Source organism: Cibotium barometz, chromosome 24 (assembly GCF_041138505.1).
Source record: "Cibotium barometz isolate CiBa-2024 chromosome 24, ASM4113850v1, whole genome shotgun sequence".
Lineage (NCBI taxonomy): Eukaryota > Viridiplantae > Streptophyta > Polypodiopsida > Cyatheales > Cibotiaceae > Cibotium > Cibotium barometz.
The window spans coordinates 16245863-16260766 of record NC_141069.1 but is presented as its reverse complement, the minus strand read 5'-3'; positions in this window follow the sequence as shown (position 1 = coordinate 16260766).

Genomic DNA, 14904 nt, shown 5'->3' with positions numbered 1-14904 from the left:
TTTAGGATATGGCTTTACACTAGATTGGGTAAATAACATGCTTCCATTATCTTTAACTCAGGGGATTTTCTCTCTCTAAAGATGTATTATTCTTGAAGATATTTATCCAATCTATCGTATTTCTGATAATTTGGCTTTCTAAAATTAAATCTAGAGTCTTTAAATTTACCCATGCACATTTAATGCATATAAACAAGTTCTCTCTCTCTCTCTCTCTCTCTCTCTCTCTCTCTCTCTCTCTCTCTCTCTCTCTCTCTCTCTCTCTCTCTCTCTCTCTCTCTCTCTCTCTCTCTCTCTCTCACACACACACACACACACACACACACACACACACATCCTAACCTACCCTTGCACCGTAATTTTTTTCTAAAAATAAAATCTAATTTCCAATTCTAACAATCCTTTATTTCTTCCAATAAACTTGAGTGATATCTCATCTTTATACTTTCTCTCTCTACACCTTTAGCTCTACTTTCTCTCTCTAAACATGGGGTATCCCTAATTCAAACTCAACCATTAAACTAATCCAAATTTTTACCTAAACTTGGATATACCTTAATTAGGGCACCTAGATTAATTTTCTCTCTCTAGAAATTATTTAACCTAAGGCTACTCAAACTTTATTTAAATATTAATTTTTCATAGGTTTAGGGTTAACCTATCCTAGACTTTGATTTTTCTATAGTTCTAGTCAACAAGAAGGTTACTTCAATTTATTAAGATCTCGATATATGATTGTGTGCATAATTAAATTGACCTCAGGGAGTAAGCTCAAGTTTAGATCTTAGAGATCTCTATTTTTATGGAAAATGCAGATATTGAGAATCTATTCTTAATTTATCATAGAGTAGACCATTAAAATACAAGAGGATAAGAGAAAATGTAAATTTTGAGTAAAGGGTCTAACTATATCATTGAAATTAACTTGTAAGGGGGTTGTTTAACCCTGTGTGCATATAAATGAAGCTTCTTCCTCTCAAAAGTCTATATGTCCTTGTACAATTCCCAATAATCACTCTTTTAAACCCAATTGAGTACTAACCTAGATAATGCAAACATATGACCAAGGGACAATCGCATCTTAAAAATAATACAAAAAGTATTCTCGTCCTTCAAGATAAAAATTCATGGATTTCTCATGAGAAAAGGGACCTCTATATAGTTGAAAATGATGGTTGGCCACCACCGTACATGCTCACGTAGTTAACTCAATGTTGGAAGCCCGTAATATCCCATGCAACTGAACCTTAGATTTCATGCATCCACTCATATATCAAGTTAACTCCCACTTTTATGCATAGCTAGAGTTATTTATTAGTCTGTATGCTTATCTCCACCTTTATTATTAAATTTTCTTTCCAAAATTTAATCCTAAGGTTTTACACTCCACCTTCCAACCTTAGACTTTAGACTTTCACTCTTTCTTAGATTATTACAATGTGCACTCTTCTCTATTTACAAATTTTGTCAAGGTTAATGCACACACATCCTACCATATTTTATGAATAATAATTATTATTTATTTATTCTTTTCTCTTTCTAACTCCAATTGTAAGGGGGTGCACATGGGAAAACTCTAATTAATTTATGCACATGACAACTTGTCCATTAATCTTAAATTTTGTTTTTTCTAATTTCTTAATTTCTCAGGCTTCTCTGTCTCTCATTCTCTTATTAAAATTCACACTTATTAAAAATTCACATTCTCTAACTATAAAGTCACCTTAAAAAATAATATCCTCGGTTATATTAGGATAAGGGAAGAGGGATCTTATATTCTCCCCCACTTGAAGATTTAAGATGTTCTCATCTTGCAGCCCGAGGATAATCTTTTCTTAACTCTTTCTCTTTCTCCCAAGTAGCATCTTGGTCAGAAAAAGCGTCCATTTCATTAAATATTCTTTTAAGATTCTATTTCTAAGGGGGTTTTCTCTGATATCTAAAATTGCCTTTAGTTCTTGGGTAGGAAAAGCAACTTGCTTATCAACCAATATATGACTCGAATCTGGGACATATTTCTTTAACAAGCCAACATGAAAAACATTGTAGGATTTTAAGTACAAAGGAAGAAACAGTTCATAAGCTTAATCTATGAGTCCCCATGTAATCACATATGGTCCCCAAAATATATGGATGATAGTTTCTTATACTTTCCTAGGGAGAGTGAACTTTTGTTAGTTGTACATGAAAAAAATCCATATCACCTTCATTAAATTCCCTAGAAGTTCATTTTAGATTAACATATTGCTTTTGTCTTTCTTGGGCAGCCTTGATGTCCTTCTTTATAGTGTACATTTAATGATCCAATTCATCTAACATCTACTTTGACACTTTCACTTTGTTCAATGGATTGGACCAATTTAATGGCATTATGCAATCTTACCAATAAAATGCCTTAAATAAACTCATCCCAAAGCGTCAATGGTGAGATGTATTATAACCAAATTCTACCAAATGTAGATAATTCGTCCATCTCATAGGTTCTTGTATACATAATGCTTGAAGAATATCTTTGATCACCTAGTTTACCCTCTCTATCTAACCATCAATTTACAGATGATAGGCAGCACTAAGACCATGAGAGGTTCCCACAGTTTTGGAGAAAACAGTCCCGGAGGTAAATTTAGCATCTCAATCACTGACTATCCTTCTAGAATCTGAATATTTTCCTTAAAACGAATTTAACAATACCAAGTGTAGTATGGGTTCTTTTCACTAGGATCAAATGAGAAACTTTTGCCAAATGATTGTTGAGATATCGAGCTCAACTAGTGCTCGGACATTAAGTGATAGCTTTGCACTTGTTCCATTGGCTGGGTTAGTGAGATTATGGGTGATATACTGCCAGTGGTTTATAGGCTATGTGATAGCCACTTTAGTGTACTAAGCTATGGCATAGTTATAGAACCAACTCATGTTCACACTATGGACCGACTTTGTAGCCATATTTAGCAATGATGTATGTGAACACACTAGGACCAACCAGGGTACTTTTTTCCTCTTTAGGAGGTTTTTTCCCCCGTGTCTTGTATACACCCATATTGGGGTATACTTATCATATTTGTACAACGTACATTGATTAGCTATCTATCATCTCATTGTGTGCTCCCTTGAGCTTCTCCACTCTGTGTGTGTGTGTGTGCGCGCGCGCGCACATTTGTGCATCCTATTTCCAATATTTGGTATGAGAGCATACGCTCCTTGCCCTTGTTGCCTACCCTTCACCCTTGAGTCTCCTGTCTTCTTGAATCAAATCAAGGAGCCCTTCAGGGAGAAGAAAGAGGACCGTGAAGTGCACATTACTTTGTACTATAGTTTTACATTGAGATTTTTGTTCCATGTGCATTTTAACAGCCATTCACACAATTTTTGGTTTTTTGCAGACATCTTCGAGGACCAGATTTGCACTGTTCTTCCATCGGATTCTACAGTAGTGTCAAATCTACTACAAACGAGGCGCAAAAACGCATGAAAGTATCATCAGATGCTCACCACACCTAATATTGACTACAAGCTACACTTCAACGACATCGATCTCTACATCTTACAAGTAAAATTTCTACTCACTTTACTCTGCATTTCTTTTATACACCTTTCAGGTCTCCATTGTCAGTGGCCTTATTAGCAGCCACCTTGGTGGCATCAATTTAGCACTTGCAAGTTGTGTGATTACTTACTTGCAAACAATGATTACTTACTTGCAAACAGTGATGTATCCAGATGTTATTTGGTAAGGATAAACTTGATGGGATAAACTATCCCTTATGGTCCAATATGATGCAACATGTATTGGAAGCCAAAGGGCTATGGAATACTGTGGTTGGTTATGAGAAACGTCTTGGTTCCTTTGATGAACATGTTGTAGAAGACACATTTGTAGACATGGAATTAGTTTCACATGGTACGTTACCACAAGATAACATACCTCTCATGCAAGAACAAACAAAGTGGGATGGAAGAGATGTGCATGCACATGTGTTGCTTGCTTTGTCAGTCAACAAGAAGAGTATCATTCCTCACATGGTACGTTACCACAAGATAACATACCTCTCATGCAAGAACAAACAAAGTGGGATAGAAGAGATGTGCATGCACATGTGTTGCTTGCTTTGTCAGTCAACAAGAAGAGTATCATTCCTCACATTTGGTCATGGAGGATTGCTAAACATGCTTGGGATGCACTTGCATCATTATACCAGGTACTAATAAAGCACGTATTACTTATCTACACGAGCAATTAAAGTTAGAGCATATGAATGAGGGAGACTCCATGGATAATTTTCCTTACAAAAGTCAAGGATTTTAAGGAGCAGTTGGCTAGTGTGGATGAGGTATATCCTAATAGTTCATTGGTTCTGCCTATTGTCTTAAATGCAGTGCCAGACTCATATCAAAGTTCTACTTCTACCATCAGACTCATGATGATGAAAGGCAATCCAAATGCCTTGAAGTTTGAGGAGTTGGTTTCTGTGCTCTTGCAAGAAGAGAAATCCAAGCAAAATAGATATGTCATGCGTACATGCTGTTGCTATACCAATCAACAAAGAGGCAAAGGTAAATCCTTTCCTTGGTATAGTTACAAGACAAAATCAGAGTCATCGGATAAGCCTATAGACAAGGAAGGCGACAAGCCAAAGAAAAAGGACAAATGCAACTATTGCAAGAAACCTGGTCACTACATTAATGAGTGTTGGAGAAGGAGAAAAAGAAAGACTCAGGTATGGCTAGCTAATGCATCACCATCTAATACAAAAAACAACGAATCTGTAAACTATACGCATGATAATTGGGTTTTCATTGTGCAATGCAGTTTTGACCTTTCGCATAAGAATGTATACATGGTTGTTATAGACGTATATGTGTAGTATTTTGACAGTGGTGCTAGTAAGCACATTACTACTCATTGTAGTTTGTTCTCCACTTGAATCTGCTCCACGGGAAACATTGTTACATGTGTAAACAACTCCTCATATCATGTAAAAGGAGTTGGTGAAATTGTTCTCAATACTACAAATGGTGGAATAATCACGCTCTCACATACATTATATGTACTAGGGGATCAAGAAAAACTTGTTATCTGTCTCTACCATTATTAAGGCTGGCTTAGTAGTTCAGTTTATGGATGACAAATGTATTGTTCATGATCATAGTGATGTACTATATGTACTAGGGGATCAAGAAGAACTTGTTATATGTAAGGCTGGCTTAGTAGTTCAGTTTGTGGATGACAGATGTATGTTTATGATCGCAGTGATGGCAATGCAATTGTTGCTTCTGGTGCTTTATCTCATGGCCTTTATAAGCTAGATGCATCTAAATGACAAGCTCTTTCTTAGCCTTTAGATATCTCTTCTTCTCAATAGGTGGTTTTGGGTAAGCTCCAACACTCGAATCTGAGCTTATGGACTCTTCTGACTCCATGGTTAAAGTGCCATCTTTTGCATCATCAAAACTGGAACCTTCTCTCTATTCTCCTTCTTCTTCTTCTTCTTGGTTTTCTCTTGCAACACTCCACTTTTGCACTCTCAAACATGTCTCCTCTTGGTTTCCTTCTCCTCTTGATTCTCCTTAGGCTCTTGTTGTATTGTGCTTGTGACCTTATCAACACAACAAGGCACTCCTCTTCACATGTGACATTAGTAAATTAAGTGGTGCAGATGGTCTCTTGGGCAACTTAGTGGTGGTTATTATAGAGTAATTGGCAGAATAATTGAAGTAGTTTTTTGCAACAATTAGGATAGAGGTGGCTTACTCCATAAATTTCATACAAGCATTGGTATTGCATTGGTCTTGTTTGGACATTCTGCAACTCTACGATTTTCCACTACATCCAAAGCACTTCTCCAAAGAACTCCATTGGCTTCAATTGTGTAAATTATAATATTGTATACACAAGGATGTAACTTCCTCTTTCATCCTCGTGCAATATAGGACATTGCCATCCTCCACTTGATTCATGTATTCTAAAATGTTAACAAGAGAGTTACCAGCATTATCTTCTTTATTAAATTATTTATATACTTTATAATTTTCATCTTTTGATTTGTCTCTCAATTAGTATAACTTTTTAAATTGTATTATCTTCTTTTTGTCATCATTGATTAATTTCTTGTCATAAACCTGTGTCTAACATTTTAAACAAAGTACAAATCGAAAAAATTTAAACCATAATTGAAATAAACCTAAGGTTTGTAAATCTTAATCGAAATAAACCTTGGGTTTTTACTCCTTAAGACTTTTAAAAAGAATTGCAACCTTGATTCAAAAACATTTGCAACATTGATTCAAAAAATAAACATCTTAAAAAACGATCTTTTTAAAAGCTTGAGAGAACAATACTTTTATAATATAAAGTCGATTACATCTACACCAAATGTCTCATAATTATTACATATTTATATGGCCAAAAATATAACTTCACAAATGCTTTTAAGAATTACAAATTACATCATATTCAAAAATAGATAGCACACATCCATAAAAATAACATTTTGAGAGATTAGATGAGAGCGACGTAAAATCTTCACCATTGAAGATAGGACTTTTCTTCTACATGGATTGTGTATTTGTCAAGAAATAAAGGGAAAGTCTCAAACTATGGCAAATGTTGAAACAATGGATGGAGAGGTCGATGTGATGACTTGCTATGGTGAAATGGAATTCAATATATTTATTGTAAGGCAAACCAAACCAAAGTTGTGGGAGAGTAGTTTTGTGACATTGCCTATGGAATATAAAAATTTTCCAAGGGTAGCAGCCATCTTGGATGGAGGTTCACGTGTCAATGTCAGCACATGGGATCTCTACCACAAGTGGAGTAGTCTAGCATTTTGCCATCAGCTCTACCATTAGAAAAGATGGACATAGCCATCAAATCAGTCAATCAAGCAATGGTATGACCTCTTGGTTTAATGTGGGATGTGCCAATTAAGATTCTACGTATGGCATTCTGCCACCACCACTAGCACTACCATTAGCAAAGATGGACATAGTCATCAAATTGGCCAATCAAGCAAGGGTATGACCTCTAGGTTTAATGTGGGATGTGCCGCTTAAGATTCTAGGTCAAAGGAAACACAATCCCATTGGTGGTTTTACCCAAGTCGCTGAATTCCCCCTTCTTTCGCGGTGCAATACTAGGATAAGCACAATGAGCACATCAATTGATGTATGAGCTTACAGCAGTGATTGCACACGTGGCATCTATGAATACCATGGAGTATCGGGATCAAAATAACCAGCCAATGGATCCAATAAGTAGACCAAGTAGAGATTCAAATATGGTAAGAAAAATCCGAAAGCAAAGGTAGCAACAATCACTGGTCTAAATTTACATCTCATTATGGTGAAATTAGATGAGTATGCCATAGTTTCTCCAATTCAAAGGGTTGATATAGTGCACTAAGATCTCATTCAAGTGTATGAAGTAGCTCAGGAACAAAGTTTCAAGCACGTGGTGGTCAACTACAAGTGTCACCACTTGGGTGTCACAACAAGTTCCAAGGAATGAGTTTGGAGTTCCAACAATAGCCCCACAAATCAAAGTGCAAATGGATGGTGCTCGACCACGACAGAGTGCTCAATGGTCAAAAAAATGATTTAAGCCTTGGGCACAAAGAAGAGATGGGTAGTGTTCATGAAAAACCGACCTTTATATGTATTTTTCACTAACTGAAACTTAAAAATCTTAGCCAAATTTTAGACTTGCCTTGAAGAAAACCATTCAATTTTTATGAATTTTAGTTTTAAAAAAGTAAAGTTCATGAATTTGTTGAAATAAAATCGAGGATTTTCCAACCTTTTCCTTTGTTCAACTAGCTGGGTCAAGACTCAACAGAAAGATGAGTGCCTAAGTAGTTATCAAAAGTTGATGCCTAAGCAGTTATTAAAGGCACAAAGGCCAAATGATAGGTCAAGATTTTCCCAATGTTCCCAAAGAGAAAGGTGAGTTCAAGTACCTTGGCAATTGAATCTAGCCAATTAAGGAGGTGAATCTAACAATATTTTTACACACAAGGGCTTGTCAACCCCAAGACACATGTCCAAGGGTGGTGAGGTTGAAGTAGAAGAAGGAAGCACTTGAGGAGTCTTTGGAGGTCGTCCCATCTAGGGAACTTAGAAGCTTGAACCTCTCAATTTGGAGGTCATTTTTGGACATCCCATGGGGAAATTAGAAGCAAGGTTACCTAATATGAATAAATGGTTATTGGGAACCCCAAACATTAAAAATACACGATCTCAAAGACCCTCATAATTGGAGCAAAATGAGGCAGATTTAATGGATATCAAATCTACACTCTGGAGTAGGGCCCCAAACTTAATAAATCCTTTTTACTATATATAAAAGGGCTTGATGGGTTGACTTTGGGAGTTTCCATGTGGTGAGTTTTTTAGGCATGCCCTCTTTCAACTCTACTTTTCTAGGTGTTCTACATGCATGGCCCACATTGTTTTGAATGCTTCCTCACAAAAGGAAAATGAGAGGGATAACTTTTTCTAACATTTGCTTGGAGGTGCATTAAATGCTTTAAAAAGAATCAGCAATGTGAAGCAAGGGTCACTTTAATTTAGGGGTCACTTTAATTTAAAAAGAAGAAATGTTACCTTCACGCTTGAAGCCTTTACATTAATTTAAAAAGAAGAAATGTTAATTTGCTTGGAGGTGCATTAAATGCTTTAAAAAGAATCAGCAATGTGAAGCAAGGGTCACTTTAATTTAGGGGTCACTTTAATTTAAAAAGAAGAAATGTTACCTTCACGCTTGAAGCCTTTACATTAATTTAAATTTTTTTGAGTTCTCTCTCTCTCTCTCTCTCTCTCTCTCTCTCTCTCTCTCTCTCTCTCTCTTCTCTCTCTCTCTCTCTCTCTCTCTCTCTCTCATTGTACTTATTGCACACCCAGATTCAGCTTTTTAGTTCAGTACTTCTTCATTTTGTTGGGATGACAGAGGATACCCCACATAGGTACACTGATTTGTCTCATAGGCCGAGTTCGGTCTTTTGGAAGATGTTAATAAAATCTTTCTTTCTTTCTCTCTCTCTTCATCTTTCACTTTTGTTTATGCAGAGTACATGTTAGACTTGGGTGTCTCTCTTTCTCTCTCACGTATTAAGGATTTTTGGAGGTAATATTTCAAAGGTGATGCCATGAATGCCACCATTCCAATCAAATTAGATGGCTTGACAACAACTGTGATCCTAGACAAGGAGTTGAGTAAGTATAGCCACTAAAGACGTATGGTAATAATGGGGGAGGAAGCCTCTCAAACCTTTAAATATTGTCCTCAAATTAGCCAATGGAAACTTAGAAACACTCACATGAATCCTGAAAGAGGTAGAAGAAAGTCGTGTGGCCTAACCTATAAACATACGTTTACTATTGTCGACTTTGGAAAGGACCACAAATTATAATGTGATTCTCAACCATTCATGTGTCAAATGATATTAATCCATGATTCGGGAAGAGATGACATCTATCTCTGACAAGACCAGAGCACCATTAAGGTGAACTTGAAGAATCATTTGTACTACAGAGATGTGACCAAATGTCAATTGAATTAGAGTCTGGTACAATATCACATTTAGAAATTATAATAAACATGTGTCATGTAAATGGGAATATCTATAAAATGTGTAAGCATGATGAGGAAACTTCTATTGCTTCATTGCCGACCTTGATGAGGAGAAAAACTATATACATATATTGGCTAAAATGGACACATGTTCGTTCAAGAACCACACAAACCCAATTCATTACAAAGATAGAAATGACATCATTCTAATCAGAACCTTATCTTCCATATTCTCACAACCAAAGGGGTTGTGCTACCTACAAACAACCATGAAGTAATGATGGATACAAAGGAAGAAGATATTTCTTCTAAGGAGGACATAGTCGTCCCGCTCAGAGGATGTAGTGTAGGCCTCCAGCTATACCTTAATATGGGTAGGAAATGATGAAAAGGATGAGGAGATGTAGGTAGAACACGAGGTACTCTATAGATAATTCCTTGAAGAAGAAAATGTCACTTAAAAAGCCCAAAAAAAACTGATCTAGATTAAAACAAGAAACCCACCAAGCCTCAATGATACAAAGAGCACTATTTGTAATACATCAAAGCCTTGAGACCCACCGAGGAGTTCTATTCTAGCCATACAAGGATCTCATAAAGAAGTTAATTTACCTTGAAAATAGATCTTAAGATTACTAAAACCCTAGCATATGATAATCCCAAGGATTCAATCTCAATTGAGTCAAAAAAGACATCCAAGTATGGACAAAGAAGACAAAACAAAGCCATACCTAAGGGGCAAATCCAAGAAGATCTCAAAAGGTTATTTTTTAGGATAGTGACCAAGAAGAGGACCAAAGGCAAGTCCCCTCACATTTCAAGATCTACAAGGTTAAAAACATGAAGGTATGTGCACCTAGACCAAAAAGAGAGAGGCCAAAGGAACCATGTGTGTTTTATGATGGACAAAACAAATAGACTTAGCACAATCTAGAGAAGAACCTAAAAAAATTTAGATCTCTTTCAACTTGACTCGTAATAAGGAGGATATTGAATTAACATCGAGGCTCAAGGAATACAGAGATATGTTCGCTTGCGCTCGCTTCTTGAAGCTATTCAGATCTAAAAGGAACACAAAGATGTGTTTGCTTGTGTTCTCTTAGAGCTTTTCAGATCTAAAAGGAATCCCTCCAAAATTCTTCCAACATATGATTCCACTTGTGGGGACAGTGCAAGGCTGATCAAACAAAGGCTATACACTTACAATTATACACTTACAATGAGACCTACTCCAAAACCATTAAGGAAGAAGTCAACGGACTTATCTCTCCAATTTTCATATATGAACTCGAGCACACAGATTGGGTGTCACAAGTGGTCATAGTACCAAAGAAGAATGGCAAGATCTGCATATGCGTGAACTTGAAAAAGATAAATGCTACCCCATGGTGAGAGGCAATTACCCATTGCCATACACTCAACATGTGCTCAAAAGAGTAGCAAGAAAAGAAGCTTATAACTTCTTACATGTAGAATCAAGTATCTATAAATCCGAAAGACCAACATAAGACCACATTTTCAACCAAGTGGGGAACATTCGCATTCCGAGTAATGTTGTTTGGACTCATAAACATGCATGCTACATTCCAATGATTGATGTCCACTGCTTACAAGGATTTCTTACAGAATTTCTTAGAGGTCTTCATGGTGATGGCCTCTATGTGAACTCAAAGTTAAGAAGATATCCCACATCTACGGTAAGTTTTTTTAAAATGTAGATATTATAGGATGTACCTAAAGCCAGAAAAATGTAAATTCATGGTTAGGCATGAAAGAATCTTAGGGCATGTGGTGTCCAAAAATGGTATAACCTTAGATGAAGGAAAGATCTAAGTTATCATAGAACTTAAAAGACTAGAAATCCAGAAGGCTTTCCAGAGATTTATGGGACACATAGGGTATTATAGATTATTCATATTCATATATGCAGATACCACAAGACCTCCATATGACATATTGGTATGTTTCGCATGGATTGAGGAATGTGAGGAAGTATTCCACAAGATTTGATCTCAACTCTAATTTTGAGACTGCCAAAGTGCCAAAGTGGGATGTCATCTTCCATACGCATGTTGTGACCCATCAACTTATCCCATAAGATGTACATTGTCTCAACCAAGAGCAAAGAACATGGACTTTCCAGTCTGTTATGCTAGTAGATAGTTGAAAAGAACTATACAACCACAGAGAGAGAAGGCTAGTTGATGGTTTATGATACGAAGAAGTTTCATCATTATTTATTGGGGCAAACAAGATTATGTTTTGTGTTGACCATCAATCCTTACTCTATCTCCTGAACAAACTGTGCACCCCGGCGGAGGCAAATCACAAGGTGTATATTGCTTCTTCTTAAGTTTGATTTCACTATCTCTATGAGAAAAGTGTCAATGCATGTAAGATCGGATCATTTGTCAAGAATCTTGAGTGGAGAACCACTAATAAGAGTTGAGAATGATCTTCTTTCTAGACACTCCTCTCTTCCAAATCGATCTTGTGCCAAGATGGCGCGATGAAATCGCTCAATCCTTGAGCCACGAATTTCCAATGGAGGAATCAATGTCCTTAAAGAGAAAAAGAAGGCAACAGTCCCAACTTTATAAAAAGGGAAAAGATGATGTCTTAAGAATGTGTGTGAGATGAGTATGCAGATATTCTTGAATAAGCTCACACAAGAGTTGCAGGCAGGGACTACATTTTGGGGGCAAAATTATCACTCAAAAAGTCCTCTATGTTGAGTTGTGGTGTGGCTAACACTCTTTGGAGATGCCAATACATAAAAGATGCAGAGTGCCAGCACTTCATAATAATACAACAAAAAGACAGAATGCCTTTACAACCTATAATGTATCATACCATTTTCTAAATAGGGAATGGTTTTTGTTAGACCCACTAGCCCTATAACAAAAAGTATGCAACCAAGATATATTATTATAGCTATAGACAAATTATAGCTACAAACTAATTATTTTCGTAGTCTTGGGTCAAATTTGTCCCCTATAACAAAAAGTATGCAACCAAGATATATTATTATAGCTACAGACAAATTATTTTCCTAGTCCTAGGTCAAGTTTGTCCCCTCTTGAATTGGCCAAATAGATGGAAACAATGTTATGGGAGAGATGTTCTGATCAAGGTGTCAGAGGGCATCACATCATTAAAAAAACATATAAGTTGTGGCTTCTTGCCTCCTTATCATGCATAATTTTTCTACATAGAAACACGAAACCCACATACTTGAATTGGCCAAACATATGGAAGCGATTTTATAGGAGAGATGCTTTGATCAAGGTGTCATAGGAGCGATGTTTTGATCAAGGTGTCATAGGGCATCATAACATTATTAAAAAATCATCTAAGGTATGGCTTCTTGCTCATGAATCATGCATGATTTTTTACATAGAAACACGGAACTTGCATACCAATTAAACAAAACTACAAAGCCCACATACCAATTAAACAATTTTGAATGACTATGTTCCAAAACTACTACATATAAATATTTTTCCACTTATAAATTTATGCGTTAGAGCTCAAGAACCGATTAGGAGATAAGTTTTAGAATATTGATTTATTTAGCCCAGTGTATCCCTCTGGGGGGGCACCCTTGCTGCACTCTTTTAGAAGAAGAAAGATGGGACACTCAAGCTATACATTGATTATAGAGGGCTGCCGCATGAGAAAAATTATGTTGTCCATAATTTGGAGCTACTATTAGTAGTTTATGCCTTAAAATTATGAAGACACTATCTCCTAGGGCAAAGATTCTCTCTAATGTGACCAATCATAAAAGAATTAAATGGATCTTTACTCAAGATGGTCTGAATGAACATCACAGAAGATGGATGCAAACTCTTTCACAAGAGTTTGACTTTGAAAGCAAGAACAGACTTGGGAAAGAGAATGTGGTGGTAAATGCCCTTAGCAAAAAACTTTCCTTGCTTGTAATCTCTATCATCAACCCATTGATAGATGAATTCAAAGATAGAATTGGTCAAGATTTAACTTCTTTGTACCCATCATTGCTTCACTAAGACTTTACTCAGGGTAGGAGAGTAAAACTCAACATGAGGTGTGCAAGGGTATTAGTTTGTGGAGGAATGCCTATACTTCAATAATCGATTGTGTATGTGGATGAGATGAAGAAAATAAATTTGATGGAAGCTCATGACAGATCTATCGTAGGACATCCTGGCTATATCAAAACATACATGTCAATAAAGAGTTTCTTTTGGCCAAGGTAAAAAAGGATATGTTTAGTATGCCAAAGGGTCAAAGTTGAGAGATTCAAAATGCTTGGAAGGATGCATTCCTTCGATACCACCCAGATGAAGTGGGAATATTTAAGCATCGATTTTATCACACGATTACCTCCAATAACTTCAAGATATGATTCTATCTTTGTAATAGTGGATGTAGAATACCCGCACAGAGAAGTTGGATTAACACAATACAAAGAACTGAATTGTAGAAGGAATGAGAGAGTAAACAATATTATTGCATACAAAAACTTGATTACAAACTGATGGCTTCCACACACCCATATGATTCGGGTGTACCGCCCACCCGCATGCTCCAAGTAAGGAGCTTTGATGTGGTGATCTAGACAGACTCTAGGAGCGGAGGATATCTTGCTTACAAAAAAGCTTGAACATTATAAACTTGATGATTATGGAGTTCCACTAATCTCCCCATATATAGTACCCCATATGGTAGGTCGGTCTCGTTACCCCATGACCACATGTATCCACAAGACGGGATATATGCACTGAACTCCTTGCAACCCGAGAATAGTGTGTCCTCAGTTTGCTATCAGCACCCACATAATGGGGCCACTTAGTCTGCACAAGCATGCATCCTACTTAGCATAGTTCCAAGTCTACATATAAGCCGTCTCCTAACCATCTGGTTACACTTGGTCACCATCCAGTGTCTAAACTAGGCCACCATCCAGTATCTCAACAGCTCATGGGGGATGTCCTAATGTTCACCACAATACTCCTTATAAAGGAGGCATTATAAAAGAGAGCACATTTGTCACTCGCGTAAAAACATCAGGAGGGTGGAGTATTGAGCAAATGATTTTCCAACACCCCCTTCAATATCCGCCCCCATAGGTGAACTACCTCTTCAGTCCCCACATGTCAAGTCTATGAAGATGGCACTCCAATTAGCCTCTTCCAAGAGCCTTTGTGAAGATATCCTCTCAATTCTCTATATCAAGTAGTAGACCAGCTCCACCTCTCCATCCATGATAAGCTCATACACATAATGATACTAAATCGCAATGTGCTTCATATGTGAGCATGAAACACTGGGTTCTTAGTGATAGCCAT